At 35.5% G+C, this 26,474-nt stretch overlaps 1 long non-coding RNA gene across 1 annotated transcript in view; it reads right to left on the bottom strand.

The window, feature by feature from the left end:
• Positions 1-1,444: 1,444 nt before the first annotated feature.
• LOC140594344 (uncharacterized) overlaps positions 1,445-26,474 on the bottom strand; it is a 47,839-nt gene continuing 22,809 nt past the window's right edge. Inside the window, exon 2 of the long non-coding RNA XR_011995061.1 lies at positions 1,445-1,663. This is a non-coding gene — a long non-coding RNA (uncharacterized lncRNA). The remainder of the gene's footprint in view (positions 1,664-26,474) is intronic.

The following is a 26,474-nucleotide window of genomic DNA, read 5'->3' as shown; positions in this document are numbered from 1 at the left end:
TTAGAGCAATGGCAAGGTCACTGAGATGAATAAAGGTAAAGAAATTTTAAAAAAAGGCAAGAGTAGGAGAGGTTATTATTGTTCACCATTGACAGAAAACTAGTACTATGTTAAAATGAAGGTAATGAATCTCCCAAATAAACATAGACTTAAAATACACAGGATTTTTTGTTTTGTCAATTTTACCTTTGGATGGAAGAAGATATTTGCAAATGACATATCTGATAAAGGGTTAGTATTTAAAAACTATAAAGAAATTATCAAACTCGATGCATCAAAAAAAAAAAGAAACGGGCAGAAGGGATGATTAGACATTTTTCAAAAGAAGAAATACAGATAGCTAACAGACATATGAAAATATGCTCAATATCACTCATCATCAGGGAAACACAAATCAAAAGTACCATAGATATCACCTCACACCTGTCAGAATGGCTAAAATTAACAACACAAGAAACAACAGATGTTGGCAAGGATGTGAAGAAAGGGGAACCCTCTTAATCTGTTGGTGGAAATGCAAACTGGTGCAGCCACTGTGGAAAACAGTATGGAGGTTCCTCAAAAAGTTCAAAATAGAACTACCCTATGAACCAGCAATTGCACCAGTAGATATTTACCCAAAGGATACAAAAATACCAATTCAAAACAATACATACATCCTGATGTTTATAGCAGCATTATCAACAATAGCCAGTTATAGAAAGAGCCCAGATGGAAATCTGGATGAATGGATAAAGAAGAAGTGGTATATACATATATACAATGGAATATTACTCAGCCATAAAAAGAATGAAATCTTGCCATTTGCAACAACATGGATGAAGCTACAGTGTATTATGCTAAGTGAAATGTTAGCCAGAGAAATACAAATACTTTATGATTCATTCATATGTGGAATTTAGGAAACAAAACAGATGAACATAAAAAATGAACAAAAAAAAAGGCAAACCATAAAACAGACTCTTAAGTATAAAGAACAAACTGAGGGTTGCTGAAGGGGAGATGGGCAGGAGGGATGAGTTAAATGGGTGATGGGGATTAAGGAGGGCACTTCTTGTGAAGAGGACTGAGTGTTAAATGTAAGTGATGAATCACTAAACTCTCCTCCTGAAACTAATAGTAGACTATATATTAACTAACTAGAATCAACTTGAAACTACAAAAAAAAATAATAAAAAAATAAATGAAAAAAGAGAAAAGGAAATGCAAGATATTAAGAAAAGTGAGTTTGATTCTGCTATAATTTAGCTAAAAAGACAGTCCCTAATAGGGTTCAAAGAAAAAGTCCTGGGAAGCTTTTTTCTTACTTTCCTACAGTCTAAGGCACTGGAAATTATTTAACACAGTAATACTTATTATTTTAGTACAAACAATTTCATTTTTTACTTTATTCATTTTTCAGGCATTAATAAGCTTTGTGATTTGTAAATTAAATACTGACCTGTTCTTTTTTAAAAAAGATTTTATTTATTTATTCATGAGAGATGCACAGAGAGTCAAAGAAATATGCAGAGGGAGAAGCAGGCTCCGTTTTGGAAGCTTGATGTGGGACTCGATCCCAGGACCCCAGGGTCCCACCCTGAGCCAAAGGCAGATGCTCGACCACTGAGCCAGCCAGGTGTCCCAATATCTTGCATCTTCTTTGTTCAGAATTCAAGATTGTCTAGAGGAAAGGGGTGGGACACTAGGTAAGATGGTAACCACGCACTAGAATTACCAAAGAAAATATATGCACAAAGAACAGAGAAAAGATGTTAATTTCAACAATAATACAGAAATTTAAGATTGAGCTAATGACATAGATATAAATAAACAGACATAAGACATAGGTATTTTTAATACTCATTTCATTTTATATGACACTTGAATATTTATTGAATTAAGCACACATATCTTTTCTTTTTCCAATATATACGTTGTGTCTATTTTTCTGAATACATCAAAATTCAAATATGGTTACAGGTAAAAGTATTGTTGATTTAAAATTTATGATTACTCAGAGACCCATTAACTTGATGAATTAAAAACATAAATAAATGTTATGTCAAAAAGCATAGTCATCAGATTCAGAAAGATAAAGCTCCTTGCTCAGAAGTTTTACGAACTCTCTGTCCATCATTTTCTTATGTATGTAACAAGAAAAATATTTTAATGCTTCATTAAGTTGTGGAACAATAAATAAGGGAATTCTATGGTTATTTTCAGGAATACTATTTCTATAATTATAAAAATTGGAATTTCTTTTTAGCATTCTAGTACAACAGTAATGAAAATTTTTCCAATATTTCTCTAATATTAATTCACTAGTTTTCAATAATTTTTTTAAAACCTAAAGGAATTGTTGTATGCCATAGAAAAGAGATAGGTTGAAAGAAAGGTAGTCAGATATTCATTTTTTTCCCCCTGATCCATTATTTTAACTTTCAAAAATTGCCTAGAGGGAACATGTGGCAGATTAAAGAATGTAACAACAACCCAGAACCAAGTTTTCAGTGTTAAGAAAAGCTATCACTGAAATACTAAATTAACTAAATCAATACCTTTTAAGTTATATATTTAAGATATCTAAGAATATGCCAAGTGTTGAAACTGACTTCAGATTTCAGCAAGGAATATGCTTTGAAATTCACAAAAATAACATCAAAAGGAAGAAGACAAACAGATGAATTTTAAATACAGGTGAAATTATAGACATGGGATCCAGACAGCAAAATTCCAATATAAACATGACTGCTGTTATGAAGAAAGGAACACAAAAATATGAAAGGAAAAAAACCCACTTAAAGATTTAACAGAAGAAAAAACTTAAAGGAGATGCAAATCGATTAAGAAGATACACTGCTATGAGGAGAAAATAGGAAAACTTCACCAAATCTGAGATGTAAACTATCAAAACTTACTAAAATTTGAGAATAAACAAAGGCTTCACCAGACAGACTAAAAGGATGAACATCACATCACAGTTAATCGGGAAAAACAAGAAAGCAGCTTGCTCTCAGATGCCTTCTAAGCACCACCAGATTTCATGAAATAATAGACAATTGTTCTAACTAGCGGCAATTCCCGGGGATACTAGTATTCCGGGGATACTTTGCAACATCTAAGGACATTTTGATAGTCACAACTGTGATGGGTGTCACTAGGGTCTAGTAGGTCGAGGTCAGGAATATTACCAAATATCCTATAATGCATAAGATAGTGGCCCCAGTCCCCACACACATTATCCAGACCAAAATGTCAATAGCACTGAGGTTGAGAAATTTTGCAATAAAGTATTGAAAGATGAATTTGTAAGGAAAAAAAAAAGTATGTAACCCAACAAATATTCTTTACCTAATAAGGCTAAAATTCAAGTAAAATGGCAGCAGGAGAATGTTCTCCAATATGCCAAACTCAGGAAATATAATGTTAGCAACACCTTGAAAAATCCCCTGAAATGTAACGCAGAGCAAAATAAAATGTGAATCAAAATTAAAAACTCATAATTTAAAACTTGTCATATAAAACACTGATATTGAGGTTGAATCCAATTAAACATAGAGTTAAACACATATGTACATGTCTAAATAACAATTACCAGCTTTCAAAAAAAGAGGATAAAATTTTCAAAGAAATTCAAAGGATCTACATACCATGTAAAAAGATAAATGATGTGTCAGTGTAAGATATCAAGGCATAAATGTAAAATAACAGAGGTGGATAACTTCTAAATAAACAGAGGTAATAAACAACAAAGACAGAAATTAATGTGAACATTTATGTGCCAAATAATGGAATAACAAATACTAAAAAAAACAAAACAAAACAAATATAGGACATAAAGAACTAAACATAAATCAAGGTCATAATGCCTTCAGTAAAAGTTGTCATTGCTTATATATGGCTGAGAGACTGTGGAGTCACCTGCCTTGGAATGGACCACCTAGACTTGGACAGTGAGCATCCTAAAGGCAACCATAAGGGACTGAACATCAAAAGCTCTTTCCTAAGCATTTATTAACAGTGTACATCCTGCTAAATAGGAAAATGAGCTCCCATGATAACTAAATTCTTCTCGCCCTGTTAAATGGTGGCTGAGAGCCAGATTTACTTTAAGTGGAAAATGTAATCTTCTTTTTCTGCTCCTCAGTGCTATGGAACAAATTTATGATTTTATATTTACTATCCCATTTAATCCTCACTACTCTTCAAAGAAGGTATTGTTCATGCCTACTGAGGTATAGCAAAGTTAATATATGCTTAGTAGTTTAACACAGACAATGAAGCTAGTGATAGAGAACATTCTGGTTTGTGAACGATCACAGGGGAAAGTATTGACTCATATAACTGAAGAGCCCGGGAGCAGAGTTAGCGTCAGGCAGCAATATTGATGCAGGACCTCAATGGATGTCATCAGGAGTTAGTTTTGTTTGCATATTTTGGCCTCTCTTCTGTGCTGGATCCATTCTCGGGCTTCAGGTGATGGCTGGATAGCTGCTAGGAAATTGAAAGCTACATCCTGCCAGGTTCAAATGCGCTGAAACTGCAGTGTTTTCTTACAATAATCCCTGCAGGTGGCATCAATTGGATCATGTGCTGTCCCTAAAATAGTCATTGTGGCCAGTTTGTGAAATTCCAATCGTGGCCACATTTGAATAGCAGAGTGGGGGAAGACACCCCATAAACATATAGAAGACTGAAAAATTGGGTTAGTGCCTCCAGAGGGCAATAAAAGTACGGTTTATAGGAAGTGAATGAATGAAAGATAACAAAATAAAATGAAAACAAAGCAGATGTCCTCTATAGTTTTCTCTAAAACCTAACTCCTGACTTTGAGCCCACAGCCACACTACCGCCCCTTCAGGCACTGAAGGTTGTCTTCAAGTCTGAAAGTAGATACTTGTAGAGACCCTGGAAGGTGGAATGAGAAATGGGATAGAGACCAGGGTATAGAGACCGGGGTAGGGATCTTGTATGAAGGAAATATCTGGAACTCTTCTGAATTCCTATTGATGAACCATCCAATAAACTGACTTCTCAATTCCTAGGTCTTCTCATTCCAGATTCCTTTACCTCCATTCCACTATGGCTATGGCCAAAACCTAGACTTTGCCACAAAGCACATCTATGCCTTCTGAATAATTCAGTGCCATATCCCATTCTATGACCTCAGTCTCTGGCCCTTCTAGCTCATGCCTTCACACGTCAATTCTTCAACCTTGCCAGGACCTTCGGTCCTTTGATCTTTCCATCAGCAACTATATATAAACACACATGTGTATATATGCTCACTATTCTAAGCATTTAGGCTACATCAGTGAACAAAACTGACAAAGCCTCCTGCCTCCTGTGGCTTATGTCATTTGCCTGGTCAACTTTTTTTCTCATTCTCAAAATTACTTCAGAATTCCACTTTTCTCAAATTTCTGCAGTTACCATCTTGAGAGCTAGATCCTCACCTCATAGGGGAAGAGGCCATTAGATGAAAACTTTTTACCAACAAACACCTGCATCCCACCTCTCTTTTAACTCCATAATCACCTTGCCAAAAGGGGATAGTTGTCCTTATACCTTCTGTTACAGAACATTTCACAATGTTTTAACTTTTGGTTTAATCATCTCCCTTGGGGAAAGGATTCATGCCTACCCCACTGCTTTATCCCCAGTTTCTCGATTTGGGAATTAGATGGTACACCTTTGGTGGAAGGAAGAGCAAAAAAGAGACATGGGAAAGACAGGTCCCACCCAATGTGCTCTAGGGTGCAGGACTACCTCCAAGGGCTCTCTTCATGCTTCTTAGTTACCGCTCTCCCACGCTTCTCCTAGATCTCTGAATTGTAAGATCATTGCTTCAGAAATGGATATTCAACCTCACAGCAGAGGTTGTGTTAGAGCTTTCTGAATGCCTGAGTGACCTTACAACAGCCATTCTGACATTTTTAACTTGTTGGGCGGCACTGTTTCACACAGTGGAGTCTCTATAAGCCAGAACCCCCCAGAAGTCTCCTGGGAGTTCCCTAGTTCCCTGATGTGATAGCAGCATTAGAAGGTCCTCATAGGCTTTTCATGTAACACTCCTTCCCCAGGACTAGACAAGGTAATAATAATAATAGTAATAATAATAGTAATAATAGTATAGACCTCCATTTATTGAGAGTATAGCACATACTGGCTACCTGGCCTAGGTCAAGTAATTTAACCTAGTTTCCAGATCTCAACTGTTAAGGGAGATATATTAATACTTACGTAATAGAATGGTCCTGAAAATAGAATGCTTCTTCTCTTCCATTACTATTATCAATTATTAAGCACCCAGTTATCCAAACAGGAGACAGGAGACATTGAGTCATCCTACGCTCCTCCTTCATCTTTCCCATAATTATACAAGTTTTGCTTATACATTTTTTCTGATAAATATTTCTCAAATCCTTCCCTACTCAGGACCTCATTACCTTTCACAAAAACTGCAATACCTCCTATCAGAACCACTCCCCAAGTTTTGCCCCTCTTATAACCCTTACTTTTTTTTACTACCTGAAGAATCTACCCATAATACTTACACGCTTGTAACCTTTCAATGACTCTTGTCAGTGCTGCCCATGTGTTATTACATATTTGTACTAAACTCTTTTGTTTACAACAGTAAAAAAATTCCCTTGTCCGAAGATAATAAAAAGACATACATAGAATATTGACAAAATTTAAAAGTTGTCAGGGTAAATTATTTGCAGAAACAAGAAAAGAACAGCTAGAATTATTGATAAGAGCATATACATTCCATCAATATTCTGTAGCTTTACAAGTATGTTTTCAATAATATACTCTTCTTTTATGGCTACTTTCAGAATTAATAGTGTAAAAAATACAAATAATTAAAATATTTTTCTTTGGCATCAATTTTAATCAATTCTACACATGCAAACAGATATTATCTTTTGGGAACATCCATTAACAAAAGGAAAGGCAATGTTAATAGACTCCTTATGACATGCTTTCTCTTCTTTGTATTTGGGAATGTCATCCTTAACCACCTTGTGCTTATAAGAAAAATTCAGATGAATAATATAGTAAAATTCAACTGCTATTCTTTTGAGAGTCACAAAATTATTAACTTATAGAATGAGCATTTTTCTCTCCAATAAGGGGTTGGAGTTCTAATTTCATTACTGAAATGGAACTTTCTTATTCCAACTGGCAAGGAAGATATATTACAGGAAAACAGTGAACTAGTTTCTTTTCTTGCTGCTGCTGCTTGACAGTAATGAGGATAAATATAAAATTGCAAATAAGGTATAAATATTAGATGGGAAATAGTGATGTTACCATAATTCAGATTATCTTTCATTATTTTCAGCTCACTAATTTTTTATAGTCCATGCCTGAAAGAGCCTTATGCAATCTACAATATACATTAATTGAAACCGTCAGCAGTTAGCATTCTCTTGACCAGTCTAACTTTGAGAAGTGTTTAGTTGCTACAATCCTTTCGTATCAATTCTTTTCTTATAATTTCTTAAAAATTCTTAATTATGAATTCCATTATTCTTATTTTGGGAGGGCAAAGAAGAAAGTATGTGCTTGTTTTATATTTGTTTTCTATTACTGATAATGGATGTCATTAGTCTGCAGTGGAGTGAATCTAAGGACAAGAGCTTACTTGTTTATTTAATTATTTATGTTTACTCTAACATAATTTTAAAATAAATTTCTTTTACAATCTTAATAATAAATTGTTTTATTTTCAGTGGCCCTGAATTTATTAGAAATTGCAACATAATATTAGGCTGAATTTGCCTTCTGTAAATCTCTGATTCTCTTGCTTTCTCTTCCGTCATTGCCTGAAGAATGAAAATTAAACACAGATCAAATTAATGCTATCCAGTGAAATACTTAGTTGCCTAACTAGTAAGCTACACAAATCAAAGATGGAAGTACTTATGAGTACTTCTAAGTACTTCAAAATACATATGTTTCATTAGGGAAATATCCTTCACCAGAGTCTTTTTTATTTATGTCCAGAAATAGTTAATATATATATATATATATATATAATGTAAATTACAATATTGCAAAAGTTTCCTCTAGCATGTAAAGCCCTTCTGTGTCACACTACAAAGTAAAAGAACCAATGCACTATTAAAAAACAAAAACAAAAACAAAAAAACAAAAAACAGCACATTATCTTCCAATCTTCACAAAATATGGGAAAATCTGAACCTATTCCATAATCAAAAGGTCAAGCCTTTATCAAATGATCAACAAAACCTACATCTGGTCAGGACATTATTTTTAGATCCCTAGCCTAATACCTTCATGATTCTGCATTTGATCAGTGCCACCTGTGATTATATCAAGACATCATTTTTATTATTTTGTCTCCTTATATTTGAAATCTTATTCTCTTACCCTCAGACGTACAGAGATTAGCTTTGCAGGTATCGTTGAGATTGTTGCTTTCTTTTCCAGGTCTTTGGTTTTATTTATTAATCTTATTCTTCCTTTTGTTTCCCAACACATGCATTATTTTTACTCCTTTTATTTTATATGCTCATACCACTTTCCTAATTGGATAACTCCTATTTTAGGGAAAATGGCCCACAGATGCTCACAAAGAGCAAGTCATTCATCTCTATGGAAGCTCCTCTGAGTAACCAAAGACAGCCTCATTCTGAAAACATTTCTATGGTCATCTGAGAGCCACACGATCTACTAGAGGCATTTCTGTAATCATTTGAATGTTTCTTATGATCACTCCTAAGATGCAGGGTTCTGTTTTAGGGGGAAGAGGGAAAGTTAACACCTGGCTCCCATTCAGCCAGTATATCTCACAGGTGCACGTGGTGCCCTGGAAAAGGAACTGTTGTTAAAAGTGTCTGGACCCCTAGAGGAAATCCTGTTGCAATCATTGAACACAGGGTGATAGCGCTTCCCTTGTGGCCTTAGGGTTCCCAGTTCAGTTAATCAACCCTACCTGCTCCTTGGTTTTAGAGGAACAATTTGAAAGCAGCAGTCCAACCTGCCCTGTTTTTCTTCTTCATGACATTATTTTACCCTACAAAATGGTTGAGCAATGACTACGGGAGGGGAGTGAGGAAAATGTCCCAAAGTGTTACTGGGTTACTGGGTATTTGCATAGAAGGAGAAGTACTCCATCATCAGCTGCTACTCCTAGGTAAATACAAATAGAACAGTCTAAGAGAGATTTGGCAGACTCAACGGAGAGTTAAATTTATGGTGTTTGCACCTGTGTCTCACCGGTTGTAATTCATACCTACTTTTCACCTTTCCTACCTTGCCTAGTCCTTAGTATAGGTCAGACAGCCGAGGAAAGATGGCAGGGGGTGTCTGAGCCCCTGTGCCCTCTCAAATGGCCTCCAGCCCACCTCACCTCCACATTGGAAACTAGCACAGTGATGGAAAAGCAGTCACCCTTTATCCAGGTGAGGTCCAGGAGGCCCAGGTTCCCTGTTGCAGCCACCTAAGGTAAGGTGGAGCCACTGCCTAAGCCCATCCATTTCCTCCTTAGGCCTCAGGCTCCCCTTTCTTCCCATGGGGTACTAATAAAAAGGAGCTAGCCCTGCCTTTTGTTCCACCCTCTATTCTGATTCCATCTTTCCACTGTTCCCAAACTACCTCAAGACAGTTGTTACTTTTGCTCAAAGTTTCCATTCTAGACATCCATCATTGCTGCTGCAAACAGCACCCAATGTTCATCCTCACTGCCTCCTCCTGTTGTGCCCACATTCCCCTCCTTCAAGATGCTCTTATGGGAAGGGGCCTGGGGCAAAGCAGGCTGGGTTCCCAACTACCCCAGTCCCAGGAAAGGTGGAACCCTGCCCCTAGAATGCTGTAGCAGAAAGAGGGGCTGTATTGACCATCGAGGGTGTAGGGGCCACATTCTCCCCTTGTTCTGCCAGAGAGGAGGTAGCCATTATTTGTCCCAGCCTGGTGCTCCCCCATCTGTTTTCCTACTTGCAGTTACTTGAATAAAAAAATATAATTATATATATCCTTTTCTAGAAAAAGAAATCATGGTGTTTGCAACAGCTGAAGAGAACTGCATCAAGGTATTTTCCTTCATGAGGAAGGCTACAGGGGTGAAAAACCAATATGATTGAAGTCCTTTCCTCACCTCTACTTTCAAAAGTCTAAAATATTCCCTCCTCAGGCCAACACTGTTGTTATCTTGCCAACTATATTCAGGTGTCCTCTTTTGGTAGCTATAAATTCAAGTTTTTCCCAATCATCTCTTGCTCAAACCCAGCTCTTATATTAGATTTCAGGTTCAAGAAAGATTATTTTGTTTAGAAGAGACAGAAACCACTTATGTCTCTCACTATGGCCCATATTTTACACTATAGAGGAAATAGACAAGCAATATATTCAACCAAATGGTCACTACCCAAAAGATCTATAACCATACCAATGTAACAAGAGAATCTTGGTAGCTGAATCAGAATCAAGTCTGAATTCACTAGGCCTCTTGTGGCAAGGCTTCCACCTTGAATGTGTACCAACCAGGCTAGCCTAGGGTTTTGCTGATAGGAAAAAGAAAAAAATTTCATACCCAAGAATGGTCAGAGAAAATTCCCACACTCTCTTTTATTCTGACCATTGTCTAGGAAGTAACTAAAAGGAGATAATTCCATTTTGAGGTTAGTTACATTGAGTGACCAAAGAGCCTTATTAAGAAAGCAGTAAAGCCAGAAATCTTTTTGAGGCAAATTTTTAAGGACCGTTAACAGTGCCAACAATTAATAGTGTCAGATGAAAGGGAGTATTGAAAGGCCACCAAATAATTTGATTATCAATTGTCAGATTGCAAATGCTTCAGAAAGCTGAACACATGACACAGATTGGTTTCAAGGGCCACAATAGTCAGCGGGATCAGACTAGAAGGGCAATACTATAAACTAAAAAAAGTTAAAACAGAGGTGAGAAACCAGTGATAAAAGGGGTGGATGGTGTCAAACGTTAATGTAGTCAAAATGTCAGGTTTGTGTGGGGACAATGTTCTGCGCCATATTACTTCCCTCAGTGAGAGACAAATGGATCAAATTTTGTGAAGAATCACAAGTATACATTAAGTGGTAGTCTGTACATCAGAGACACGGAGGTTTTTATGTGCCCATTCTATCATGCTTGCGGATATTTTGCAATGTCCAGTATGATGATGGATGTAGACAGCAACCGTGGCAATCTGTAATGGTGCCAGTCTCACTTAGCAAATTGATTCGAGACAGTTTTCATCAGGAAATAGGCCCTTACCATGGGCATTAGCAAAAGTAATCCAGTTAATCCACAATCATTATTTGTTTCCTCAGTTTGGAGCCCCCAAACAGGTATCTTTATTCTACTAGTCTTTAGTTTTCTACATGGCAGTCTGAAAATAGCTAGGATCAGTGAAAGTATAACAAGATTTATTAAGGGGAGCACTAATTGGAACCATGAGAATGACTTTCAGTACTGCCCACCAAGTGGAGTAGTCATGACCATTTTTGATTCAACATAAACAGCACTGTTATTGAATAGCTGCCCAACCCAGAAGACACCATCGACTTCCAGCTTAAACCATTAGCGGATCAGGCCTAGACATTTAGGGGGACCCCTGTGTATCTGAGACAATAGTTTTGCTTCAGACATGAAAGTGGGGGACAAAGTTTCCACTACAGGGATACCTGACATTTTTGTCAGGTAAACTTGATATATGACTGCTGGAAGACTAGCAGCATCCTGAAATATGCCACTGCCATTTGAAAAGCAAGACTCTTCTTGCCTTGTTAGTCATTGAATTAATGACCTAAAAATCTATTATTATGCCAGAGAGTTATAAGGTCTTCACAAGTCAGGCAGTCAGTTTTAATAAGACCCAGAAGCAAGATTATCGCTAAGCTTTGTCAGGAAAACAACATGTCCAAGACTCCAAGAGGCATCTACAGGTGGAAGTTGCTCTCCTTTGCCAGAGGCTCTAACTAGGAAAACCATCAGTCTCAGAGACTTGTAGTTCAAAAGGGTCATTAGAGTTATAGAGCCCCAAGGGTCCTAGCACTTGTCTCTATCCATTTCTTCCCAGTTGGAAGAATCCATTTTGACATTTATGGGATAGGGTAGTAAAGCACACGAGACTTTATTTCCTACTTTATATCCAGATGTAGAAACAACAGCAGTACACGGAGTCAGGCCAAAGAACTGCTTTTATGAGGTTACATGACCGTCCTGCCCTACTTCCTGCCCAAATCTCAGAAGCTGAATATAGACACTCCTTCCTATCACTGAACTAGATAGGATGGAGACTTGGTTATTAATGTGCTGAAGAACAGTAATAAAAGTTTGAGTACCCTCATATCCCCAAAATGCCCAAGTATACTCAAATAGGTACATACGGACTATGGAGATAGACATCAGGTGATTGAGGGTGATTGACTACCCTTAATAATCTTTCTCCTGGCAACTGAGGTAAAGACAGACGAATAAATTGGGATAGGAAATGGACAGAACAGTTTTAAGAACTCTTTCAAACCATTTGACTATAAAAAAGCAGGAGAGATAGGAAAGGCAACCGACAGGCTATGGGGCCAAAAAAAAAAAAGTGTTTATTTTGTTTAACATAGAAAGCACATTATCATATGTAGAAGATGATACAAAGAGATTTAAAAATATAAAATTTTTTCCACTGTTGTGTAATGGTACACAGGGGATGCCGGCACAGACTGGGTTCGAGATTCAAAGAACAAATACATAACAAATAATCAACTTATCTCACATGTGTTATCTATTCCTATGACATCAAAAATTCGTTCCTAGTAGAATTTGTATTTTTATGTATTGTAATATAGAAAGCTGCAACATAATTTTGACTAACTAGATAGCTGCTTTAAAGCACCCAAACTTGGGGCACCGGGGTGGCTCAGTGGTTGAGTGTCTGCCTTTGGCTCAGGTCATGATCCCAGGGTCCTGGGATCAAGTCCTGCATCAGGCTCCCCTCAAGGAGCCTGCTTTTCCTTCTGCCGATGTCTCTACCTCTCTCATGAATAAATAAAATTTTTAAAAAGAAAAAAGCTCCCAAACTTAAGCATCAATTTACATCTACATATTCATTTACTAGATAAACTGCTAAAAAATTAAAAGAGAGAGTAAAGGACAGAAGGAAGAAGGGAAGGAGAAAGGAAAGAAAGAAGGGAAGAAAAAGGAGAAGACGTAGGTTCAGATTTATGAAAATTGATTTAACTTAAAACATTCCCATTTGTGTAATAATTTTCTTTATGCATATCAACTTCTAAAGGTAAGCAAACTGAATGAAGATTAAAATACAAAGAGAAAGAACAAAATATTGATTGATCTATTTATATTGCTTGTTGAGAGTAGGAGAAAAGCGTGAATGTAAAACTTAGGCAATTTTTTTTTTTTTTTTTTTTAGGCAAGTCTTCTGATTTTTTTCTACCACCTTGGCAAAATTGGTGTGACAGAAGAGAACAAAGGAAAAATTGTGTACATAGCATGAATTTTTGCTTTATGAATAGAAGTCTATTAGCTATAGATGCTATGTCAGAAATAGCTGTATAGGAGTATTCAAGAGAAATGAACTATGTTCACATAAAAAGAAATGGTGAATAGTGTTTTTCTAAATGTGAAACCATGCAGAACCCTGCTTTGCGATACCAGGAAATCTGCAAGGGGAGTGCTGAGATCAATGTCATTATCCAGAAGGCATTACTGAAATAGATTTTAAATCCTCTGATGTAATTGCTTGCTGAGTTTGCCATTACAGCAGCTCTATCTTTCAGACTGATTGAGGGCCTTTAACAGCTCAAATTTTACTGAGACTGCCAAGATATTCATGTTAGAATCTTAAAGTTAGACAGATGTTTGATGTTTAATTTAACTAATATGGCACACCATGAGTCAACAAAACACATTTCGTGTTAATGCCAAAAAAAAAAAAAAAAAAAAAAAAAGAGGTGAGGGACAGAAATACATGCAGAGTTAATCTTCCTGTTTCAGCAGACAAGCCTTTGCTCTTAGACTTATTAACATGAATTCTGATTTGAAAACCCTATGGCATTTTTTCCTGCCCCTTGAGAAAAGCAGTCTTGATTCCACTGGAGCATTTAGAACCAGAACTCAATGAATAAATTAACAGTGCATAAAATCCTCAAGTAAAGTGTAAGGAGCAATGAGGTGAATATTTTTTTTCTTTTAGATAGTCTCTATTTTCTATAATTCTTTGAATAATTCTTATTCTTTGTCATATTTTTCTTTTCCCACAGCTACCTAAGATAAATAATAATGCACCTGATTAGCTGGTCTTTAGATTTTTCACTTGTTGAAGAAAGATTGATTTGACCAAAAACAAAGAATTTAATTCATGATGTTTTCAGTACTGATTGTGCCTACTATTAAAAAAAATTAACACTACTTCATAGAAGATATTTCTCTTTTTATTAAATAAATAAATAGGACCACCTCAGTGGCTCAGTCAATTGAGTTCAGGTCATGATCTCAGAGTCATGAGACTGATGCCCATGTTGGGCTCTGTGTTCAAGAGGGAGTCTGCTTGAGATTTTCTGTCCCTCTCTCTCTGCCTCTGCCAACTGTGTTCTCTCTTTCTCCATCTCTCTCTCTCTCTATCTCTCTCTAATACATAAATAAATCCTATAAGTAAATAAATAAATAAATAAATAAATAAATAAATAAATAAATAAAATAATTAAATGGTGTTAGATATTCTGTTCAAGAAATATGGCTAACATTAGTTGCCTCTCTAATTAATACAATTTTCTTAATATCATTTTGAGAGAAAAATTGAGAGATGAGTTTTTCAATGTGGTTTTTACTAAATCAACAATCTCAATGTCTTTGGCCTTTCTGTCTTAAATTGTATAGTGAATGGTAATAACAGTATAGTAGTTGTCATGATGGGGGCAATAGTAGTGGTTCAGTAATTAGAATAAGGAGAAGAAAGATTTTGGAAACCGTGATAATGGCATTGACAAATAGTAGAGTCATATACTATAACTTTTGGTATAATTTTACTAATATTATATTTGACTTTCATGACAACTTTATGAGATAGGTAGATGTCTTGTTCTATGTATAAAAGTACAGAAGTATAGAAGTTTCAAGTACTGGAAAATTAGGGATTAAAGAGAAAGGACATGAAAAATTATTTAAATAGGATAAGGAAAATAAAGAATGGGATCATTTCTTAATTTAATTGTGTTTTTATTGGGATTCTTTTGGGGTAATATATATATGTTTTTATGTTTGAACCAAACATTTCCTAACTCCATTACATTTCTCTAAATTCTGCTTGAATCCTGAACGTTTCATTTTTTGATCATTTATCTATATGCATATCACATTATACATGGCTAAAAGAAACTGACACTTTTAACATTCTGCATGGAAATCTCCTTAGCTAAATCAGCCATTTTCACAAGTATATTTCTTTCTTCTTCAACTTACAACAGTTTAGCAAAATTCAAGAATATGGACTCCCTTCCTCCAGTGTCCACTTAACAAAATCTCAGTATTCTCTACCTTTTGCTAAAAGTCTCCTTGAGATACTTGGAATTTATGTTCTCTTCCTCATCCCAAGATAATGTCAAATTCCACAGTTCTTGTTATGGCATCCCTTAAACTGCTGGTGTTAAGAGCTGATCAGATTAGCTTTTGCTGTATAACAAGCTAGCCCAAGACTTAGCGGCCTAAAACAACAATTTATTATTTCTCATAGTTCTGTGGGTTGATTGAGAGGTTCAAACTTGGAATTTCTTATGAGGTTGTAGAAAGACAACAGCTGGGGCTGCAGTCATCTGCAGTCTGACTAGGCTTAATATCTAAGATTGCTCACACACATGACTGGCAGTTAATGCTGGTTATAAGATGGAAGGTTATTTAGGGCTGTGCTACAGATTGAGTGTTTATGTCCCCATTTCTTTATCTATTGAAGCCCTAACTCCTAATTTGATGGTATCTGGAGATGGAGCTTTGGGGAACTAATTGCAGCTAAATGAGGTTGTGAAGTAGGACCATAGTCTGATATAGCATTGTCTCTCTTACGAGAAGAGACACAAGAGAGCTCACTATCTCTCTCTCCACCATGTAAGGTCATGGTGAGAAGATAGCAGGCCAGGAACAGGGCCTTCACCAGAACCTGACAGGGGTGTTTTAGATTTCCAGCTTCCAGAACTGCGATAAAGTAAGTTTCTTTTGCTTAAGTCACCAGTATAAGGTAGGTTGTTACGGCAGCCTCAGCAGACTAAAATAGGCCATCACCTAGAATACCTGCATGTGGACTATCCATGTGACTTGGACTTGTCACAGAATAGTTTCTGGGATCCCTAAGGAAGAGTGCCAAGAGCAAGCATTCCAGAAGGCTCAGAGAGAAACAATAAGACTTTTTTATGACCGAGTCACAGAAGTCCCATCCCAGATCCATTAAGGGGAAGTGGGAATTGGATCCCACCTATTGATGTGAGGAGCAGCATGTTCTTGGAGAAAAGAAATTGTTAACAGCCATCTTGAAAACTATCACACATGGCATTTGAAATGTAAAAATCTGTTTTCCTTTTTTGCCTCGTCTTGGATGACCTGACTCAGATGATTATGGGTAAACTTGTGACCAAGTATATGAGGTTCATGCAGTGGTGTCCTAGTGAGATCAGGTACTGATAAATCTTGGTTAAGGATAAAGAGTAAGGGATAGCACACTTTTCTTCCAGATGATATGTCAAAGGACAATCATGTGTCATATTTACTATCGAAGTTAAGTTTTAAGACTTTTAAACTACTATAATTTTATCAATGAACTCAATTCCCATCTTAGTTTAAATACTGCCAAGGTGCCAGAGGATGTCTTGGTGCCTTCTCATGCTATAATTTTATTTTTATTTTAGAGTACTTATCTCCAAATACTAATTCTAGTTATAAGAGTTTTTAAAAATAGACTAAAAGAACACTCTACTCTTTGAAAATGTTGCATTTTTCCATTTACCAAAATGTAAATTATATTTTCATTAATGATTTTCAAGAAAAGAATTGGACTGCAGGTCTGTAATATATTATTAGTGGGATTATAAGAGGATAGGCCCACACACTAAATTTCAGTTTCTAAAAGAAGAATCCTGAACTATGGAATGTTCATTTGTCTAGGATTTTTTATGGTGAACAAACCTAGAATCTATGGATAATGGTTCTCCGGAGAATGTTCTCTGTGCCCCGTAACTACCTGAGTATAAAATGGAGATCTCTCATGATTGAAAAGGCTCTTCTGTGTTAATGGTGTAGCCATGTACATTAGTTAGAACCATCACATGTTAATCCAAGAAAGCATATGTTTTTAAGAAGAGACAGGAAGTAGAAGTCTGTATTGACAGTTGAGGATATCTCCCTTCTTCAGCTGTGCCTCAAAATAACTTATGACCTGGAAATTGCTACTAATGCTAGTATCAGGTAAGGTCTTTGATTTCTGTTGAGTCCAAGTTAGCAATCTGATCCTTTGCATTACTTCAACAATGATATTAAAAATACCATTTTGACCAATAGGTTACTAATATATTCATTTAGTTCAATCTGTTAAAGAGTGACAAAAACATCACTTAATATCTAAATCAAAAAGATAAAAAATTTATTACTTAACATATTAAGAGAAAGCTAGACAGGATAGATAGAATTTTCATTAAGCAGAGCACATTGCTGATCTTGTAAAGGGTTTGGAAGAAGCCATGAAATTCAGGAGTGGTTAAAATTTCAAAGGCTTAAGTGGGCTAACAACCTATGTGGTGAAGCTGATTGCTCAGTTGAAATACGTGTTAACTGGTTGCCATCAGAGGCATGTTTATTGAAGTGAATCTATTTTTGATTGGCTGACATTCTAAAGTATAGGGCTAGCCCCCATTTCTTGGTTTCCAGAGGTATATTTCCTCTGAAGGATTGCTGTTGGTCAACTGAGTGAATTTAAACTCTTTCTTGTGGCTATATATGTAACCACAGTCTGCTCTAGAACAGTCTGCTCTTTAGAGTGTGGGGTCATTTTTTATTCTCCAATCAAAAATGAAAGGAAAAAGGAAAGAAGGAAGGAAGGAAAGGAGAGAGAGAGAAAGAAAGGGAAGGAGGGAGAGAAGGAATGGAAGGAAGGAAAGAAAGGAGAAAGGAGGGGAGGGAGGGAGGGACACATTACAGTACAGTACTTGGGATTCTGTACTATGAGGAAATGGATTTGTAGTCTTCTAAGACCTACATATTCACCCACCCATGCTATACCAGAGGTTCAGTGATGTACATCAAACAACCCTCCAGATGTGCCTCCAAATATTAAACAACCCTCCAATATGTGCCTCCAAATATTAAACAAGGTATAAAATATATATTTCAAAAAACTATGCAAATTACCATGGCATGCCCTCCTCAAAAACAAGTTTGAGGTGAATATATGGAACTTTGAAATGTACAAAAGAGATGAGAGACATAATTGAAATCCAGCCTGCCACAAAAGAAGAAGCACTGGGTTTTATAAGAACCAGAAGAGAACTTAAGAGAACTTTGACAAGTAAACAGTACAGAAGGTTTATTAAGTGAAAATTATGATAACCATTGATCCAAGCTAATCTCTTCGGGTGAACCATCACAAATTCTAGTTATTCAAAATGTTTCTTAAAGGAAAGAACAAGATGAGGAATCATTGCTGTGTATTTCTATTGATATTATCAGTAGGTGGAAGAAAAAATTCCTTTGTACCATACTGCTCCTTTGAGGGAGCATCTGTGTTCTTGAAATGTGAAAATGACACAAGAGGAAAAGATCTATAATTCATATTATCTTCTTTAACTCACAGAGTTTCATAACTACAAAATATTTTAATAATACCTATTATTGAGCTCTAATGCTCTGAGCACTATTTGGGAAATCTACCTATCTATCTATCTATCTATCTATCTATCTATCTATCTATCTATCACCCTAATATATATATATATATATATTATATATGTGTGTGTATATGTGTGTCTATATATGTGTGTATATATATGCGTGTATATATGTGTGTGTGCGTATATATATGAATTTGATGATATACATGAATTTGGTTGTGTGTGATACATATATACATACATCAAATTCATATATTGAAGTCTGAGCCCCTAGCTAGTACCTCAGAATGTGACCTTATTTTGAAATAGCATTTTTATAAATAGCATTTTTATAAAGGTCATTAGAGTAGGCCCCAATCCAATATGACTTGTGCTCCTATAAGAAGGGAAAATTTGGACACAGAGACAGACACACACACAGGGAAAATAACATATGAAGATAGAACAGGGAGCAATATAATGTTTCTACAAGTTAAAGGATGCCAGGGATTATCAGCAAACCACCAGGACCTAGAATAAGCATGAAACAAATTATTTCTCATAGTGTTCAGAAAGAACCAACCTTGATAACAACCCTTGATCTCGGACTTACAGTCTCTAGAACTGTGAGATAATAAGTTTCAGTTGTTTAACCACCCAGTTTCTGGTACTTTGTTATAATTGCCCTAGCCAACTGAGAGAGATAGACACCCAGATAGCTAGACAGACACAAAGAATTATTCCTTACAAAGTTAAAATATTACCTCCAATATCACTTTTAAAACATTGAATTTTAAAATGTTGAAACTGAGCATTTTAAACAGTGTGTTTCTTAACTGCCTTGCCAGAAGTCAAAAAGCTAGAAAAGAAGCAGGAACGGGATTCAAATCTATGTCTATCTGACTACAAATCTCCTGTATGTCCTTTCTGTGTTCCTTCCTTTGTCTCTTCATTCATTCATTCCCACTCTCCCTCCCTCCCTCTTTCTCTCCTGCCTTCCCTCTTTTCTTTTTTAATTCCAGCGTAGTCAACATATGGTGTTATATTAGTTTCAGGTGTATAATATGGTGATTCGACAATTGTATACATTAGTCGGTGCTCATCACGGGTAAGTGTACTCTTAATCCCTTCATCTCTTTTATCCATTCCCCCACCACCACCTTTCCTCTAGTAAGTATCTATTTGTTCTCTATATTTAAGAGTCTGGTTTTTGGTTTGTTTCTCTCTTTTTATTTTTTATCCTTTGTTCATTTGTTTTGTTTTTGAAATTCCACATGTGAGTGAAATCATATAGTATTTGTCTTTCTCTGACTGATCCTTTTCCCTTAGCATTATATGCTATGGATCCTTCCATGTTTTGGAAATGGCAAGATTTTATTCCTTTTATGGCTGAGTAATATACATTTGAGATATATATAGATAGATATGTGTATCTATATATATAGATCGTCTTCTTTATCCACTCATCTGTCGATAGACACTTGAGCTACTTCCATAGCTTGGCTATTGTAAATAAACATGGGGTGCATGTATCCCTTCAAATTAGTGTTTTTGCATTCTTCGAGTAAATACCCAGTCGTGCAAATCCTGTTCTTTCATTTACATTATTCCGCCTTCTCTCTACTACACTTTAGCTGTTAATAAGCCTTGAGAAGCTGAGCTTCCTATAAACTGACTTTTCTTACTCAAGCTTCTTTAACTCCAAATTTTGAGTCAAGTTGTTTTGGTCAGTATGACATTTTCACTATTAAAATTTCCCTCATGTATTAAATAACTACCTTTTACCTAGGTCATAGAAATTCCAGTGTTTGAATCTTCCTAGAAATTGTTAAGATAGTCTAATCACCCTCCCCATTTATTTTTGTCCATCGGGCATAAATGAACTTCAGACATTCTCATTCTTTCTAACTCTTCCTACTCTTCCTTGCAGATGTTCAGGCTTCATGAACATATATCAGAGGCCAGGTCTTATAAGGAGTAGTAGATAACTGATGAGGTTGTATGAATTCAGGGAACCAGCAACTAAAAATCTTCCTTTAACTATTTAGTGATAATAAAGTCTTATCCTAGAAGTTGTATTCCTTTAAATCAGTGATGGATTCACTTTTTCTAAACCAGTGCCTAGGAATGGACATGGTTCAAACTATTGTAATTCATTTCTATCATAAACCAAATGAATTTCACCTTCCTTCATGTGAACAATGCTTTCTCCAATAACCTCAGAAAGTCCAAGTTTACGCTCAGTGGTCGGTTGCAAAACAATTTCAGATTAATTACACAAAACTCATGCTCAAACCAATAGATAGAAGCTTTAAGCATGAGACATCATCAAATTGTTTTGTTTTTGTTTTCTTCTCCAAACCTGAACTCCAGTTCTTTAAAAGGAGAAATCTCAGGGACCACAAGGGATATTTTCAATCAAATTTTCTATGCCAATGCTTCAGTTTATAATCTATCAATTTGCTTCCAAATATAATTAACACTACTGATTGTATTCTAACAAGGATTTTATTTATAAGTGTAGTATTTTCATCTCTAAATATGTCCACTATCACCTTCTTCACTCTATATTCACGTCGTAACATTCCAGCAAGAGGAAGAATCTAATATCTCTCCCTGTGACTCTTGATCAGCCTTACTGATTTGCTTGACTTGTGTTATAAGGCAGAAGTGATGTTCTAGAAATCCTTTCTGACTAGGTTTCTTAGAATACTCAGTTTGGGCACACTCTCTCTAGGAATTCACCTTCCCTGTTCTGAAAAGCCCAATAACATGAAAGGCTACATATTGACACAGGAGTTCAGTGATCAGCTCCAGTAGAGCTTGTAGTTAACATCCATCATCAACTGCCTACCATGTGAAAGAGCCATCTTGGATGACCAGCCCAGTCATGCCTCCACCTGATTGCAGCCACATGAAACACCAAGTGAGAACAATCCAGCTGATCCCAAACAGTTCACAGTACTGAGGGAGATGATAGTATTGTTCAAGCTATTATATTTTGGAATTGTTTGTTACAAAGCAATGGATGATGGAACAATAAGATCGGCTTATGATTGACTCTATGACCAAGCACCATTTTTGAAAACAAATGATTCCAGATATTATTTCCAAGTATCTAAAAGCAAAGCATTTTCATCAGTGTTTTCTTTGTAGAATCCTGACCACTCCTGAAGGGCAAAAGAATCTACCTAATTAACTAGCCAAAGAGATAAAATTTTGGAAATTAATTTTAAGAGGAACCATTTTTTAAAATAAGCAATTGTTATTTAATTTAAATTAACAAATGCCTTATTTTTAACATTTAGAGCTAATTATGTCCAGTGTAGTTTCAAATCATGCTCTTGCACAATGGGTAATAGCCACTTTATGGAATCAGAATTTGAATCAGAATTTTTGCCAGGCCATTTCCAAGTCTGCATGAACTTGGAAATTAACCTTTAGCCTTGTTTTCTCATCTCTCAAATGAGTATTATGATATCACACTACTCACAGAGTATTAGTGAATTATAAATGAGAGCATATATATAAAGCATGTAGCATGTTCCTTGGCACACAATAAGCATTGATAGAATATTGTTATTAGTCTCTAGAATATTAATAACTAAGCAACTTTCAGTAACACATAATTAAAATACTGTCTAATATATAAATATAAGGTGTAAGAACGATGTTCACTATTGTTTATCTGTTAGTGATCTCTGGGAGTTGATAAATTATTGTTACTCTGTGTGTGTGTGTGTGTGTGTGTGTGTGTGTGTGTGTATTGTCAGGGAAAGGAAAATTGTGTCTCTGATGCACAAAATTTTATCAAAGCCCTTTTACCAAATCTATTACCTTTAGGAATTAAGAATTGAATGTTGAATATCACTCAATGTCAACCCTGCTAAAGGACAGAATTGATTATTGGAATCCACAGTCACAGCCAAGTTTAGGCCTCCTTACAACTTATTTCATTGAAATGGGAATATGATATCAAATTATTTTCCAGATTTAGGGGCAAATTTTTTTCTAAAGTAGTTCTATGAGTAAATTATTTTGTTTAGAGTTAGAGTAAGAAATATATTGAATAAATATATTCATTTTTAAATTTAACTTAACAGAAAGCATTTATTTTGTGTTATAATAATGTCAGAAAATATATTGTCATTCAAACATAATTGAAAGGACTTTTTAAATTTTATTTTATTTATTATTATTTTTTAAAGATTTTATTTATTTATTCATGAGAGACACAGACTGAGAGAGAGGCAGAGACACAGGTAGAGGGAGAGGCAGGCTCTATGCAGGGAGCCCAATGTGGGACTCGATCCCAAGACTCCAGGATCTCGCCCTGGGCCAAAGGCAGGTGATAAACTGCTGAGCCACCCAGGGATCCCCAAAAGGACTTTTTTAAAATACAAAAATATACGTTTAAAAAATTCTTATGCCAGACGCTTTTTGTATTATTTTAAAAATATGCCTTCTATTCACATTGACATGCATTTACATTTAAAAATTTTGTATTAAGAATAATTAATATTAGATATAAATTGTTTACTTCCATGATTTAAGCCAAGTCATAATTTTCGGTATCTTTATCTCTATATTTATAATAGTATTTCATATTTCTTTTATTTTTCCCTGCTCTGGACTGAGCAGAGGAAACAGTACTCTGGACAATATGGTAGTTATACTTACAGAGATTGGACAATAGCAAATATTGGGAAGGCTGTTATTGCAATAAACTCCTAACTGGTCTCTCTGCTTCCATTCTTGGCTCTTCAATCAATTCTCAACACAACAGGCAGAGTGATCTTGTAAAAACAAAAGCGAGATCTTGCCACTAATATAACCCATCCAAATAGCTTTCCATCTCACTCAAAATAGGAGCCAAAGATATCACAATGGCCTAAGGTCCTACATTAGCTGCCACCACCCCCTAATCCACTACCTTTCTATTTTCATCTCCTACTATTGTTTCCCACACTCACTCAAGTCCAGCCACACTGACCTCTCTGTTTTTCATTTAACTCACCAGGCATAATCTCATTTTCCTGCCTTTGCACTTGCTGTTCATTGTGCCTAAAAATGCTTTCTTTAATTCATTCATTCAACTTCTTATTTAATTATGTTTATTTACCACTTTTTATGAGCTAAGCATTTTCTAGGAGCTGTAGTGAACAAAACAACATTCAAGAATCACTGTCCTCATTAAGCTGATAGGAAGTGGGGCCAGTAAACAAGATAAATATATACTCAAAGAACTATAAGTACTAAGGGGAAAAAATAAAGAAGAGATGAGAAGGACTTGAAGAAATGTTAGTGATAACTTCTACAAATGACTTAAATGTTACAATTTCAATGAAGCTTTTCCTAACTACACTATTTAATATTATAACCCTTGAATTCTTTTTCTCTGTAACAACTATCACTATCTAACCTATTTTTATATTTTAGCTATTTATTTTTTTTTGGGGGGGGGTTGTTTTTTCCTAAATCTAGTTACTGGACTATAACTTCTATATGGAGGAATTTTTTACTACTTTGTTCACTGTTATATACTCACCACTTAGAACAATGCCTAGCACATGATAAGTATTTGTTTAATAAATAAGTATTTGTTTAATAGATGAATGACCAAAGTAAGGAAATGTTATAACAACTGAGTAGCAGAATGGTAATATCAGATCACCTAGGCCAACAGGACTGATAGTAGCTAGTGAAAAACAGTTGATGGAGAAAGTTGACATAATAGACATAGATCATAGAGAGCCAAGCACAGACTCTCATAGGGAGATCTCTGACTCTCGGTGCATGAATTGCTTTCTCTTCTTTTTCCCACTGTTCTTTAAAGTTATTTTCTCCCACGTTGTTCCATATTGTAGAAGGAGAGTATGGTATTCTAGGAATAGTATGGTATTCTAGGAACACCATAGTAAACAAACACTACAGTGACTTAAGATATTAAAGAGTCATTCAAACCTAAGACTGCCATTGACACACTTGGAGAAGTCATAATTGACATTGAGCCATGACGAGATACACGAAGGACAGTATGGTCTTTCCTGAAATGCCTGGTTCAGATTGCACAAACAGTGATCCTAGTCAGGTGACAGAGATATCCACTTACATTTTAATGGAGACTGAATCTCCATTTATCTTTAAAGTAAGACATGTCATATCAGAGACCATAATTTAGATTTCTTTGTCCTTTAAGTATGTCTTTTTTGTCCCATTGGGTCCTTAAAATTAATTTAGAGTGCTAAACAACCAGAGCATTTTCATACCTGTAAGTAAATCTAGAAACATTGTAGATTAACATTTAAAGTCATAGATATATGGAGAGTTTGATTTTGAATTTTAAGTATGTTAAGACTATCATAGTTATTTTTAACAATTAATTAAATATTATTTCTAATATGCAAAATAATTCAGATATTCTCAAACATATCCAATAATACCTTTGCAGTAATGTTCACTCAGGAAAGATCTGTTAAGCATTTAAAATGCTTAAAGAACCAAAATACATTCAGAATTCTCTAAAAACGAAAATAATTTTTAAAATTTTTTCAATTTGGAAAAACGCATTTATTTGAGATGTTGAGACAGACCACATTGTGCTTCATTGTTTGTCATCAAATCAACATCATAACTATCTTTTTGTGTGGCTGCCTCTGCACAGCCCAGAGGAGAAAATCAGAATTACATTCCCCAGAATCCTTTTCTCTATATGGTTTCAAGTTAGAGCCAGTCAAGAAGAGACGAGATTTGGAAAAAGTAAGAGCAGAAGATGCCATTATTCTTTAAGGAAAGCTGGCAGATGAGTGGACAGATATAATATATGAAACAACTCTCAGCTCAGCTTCTTGAGAATCACTCGCATTCCTATGGCAGACTGAGAGTCTTCCCTGACCTTCACATCCCCCAACAATTTCAATGGTGATGTAAGCCTGTAGCTTCTGTATTAAGGGTGTTCATACTTAAATGCACAGGGTGAAATTTATTTCTCTGACTGAATCCTAACTAAATATGTATATAATTCTGAAAGAAGGAATCTTCTAGCACTAACTTCTTACCTATTTTGATCTCACATACCAATAACAATTTGCATAGCAATAGGATATTTAAATGCCTTATTAACAAAAATATTAATTCTTAAGATCCAGTTAGATCTAGTGAAGTGAAATATATCAAAATTCTACAAAAATGAAATTAGGAAGGCCATGGTTAAACTTTTTCTCCCGTTCTAAATAAGTGTAAAACTGGACAAAGTACATGAGACAAGTGTTTTTAGGCACTGGAAAACAAGCAATGCTGAAGTGTGATTCTTGAAAGACAGGAAATTGAGTAGATTAGGCTTGTTAGTCCTGTTTTCCCAGACTTTCTGCCAGCAGTACTTTCTAGGCCATAGCCCAGAGAAGTGGAACTCAAACAAAGCAAGTCAACTCATTAAACTAAAAAGACAAATATTAGCGCTGAGACTGCTGAAGAGGCTGAAATTTGTGGAGAAGAGTGCTAGTAAAAAGTAAGTTTAGAAAGAAGATACCTAAAACGCTGTGAAGTGTTCCTCGCAAGTTTTTGACTGAAGGCTGTGCTGTGCAAGTCCTTTGTCAAGACTAATTCATAACTGTGTGAGATGATAGATATTAACTAAATTTATTG

Source organism: Vulpes vulpes, chromosome 10, assembly GCF_048418805.1.
Source record: "Vulpes vulpes isolate BD-2025 chromosome 10, VulVul3, whole genome shotgun sequence".
Classification (NCBI taxonomy): Eukaryota; Metazoa; Chordata; class Mammalia; order Carnivora; family Canidae; genus Vulpes; species Vulpes vulpes.
The sequence above is the reverse complement of the archived record's forward strand: the minus strand, read 5'-3'. Positions and strand labels throughout refer to the sequence as shown.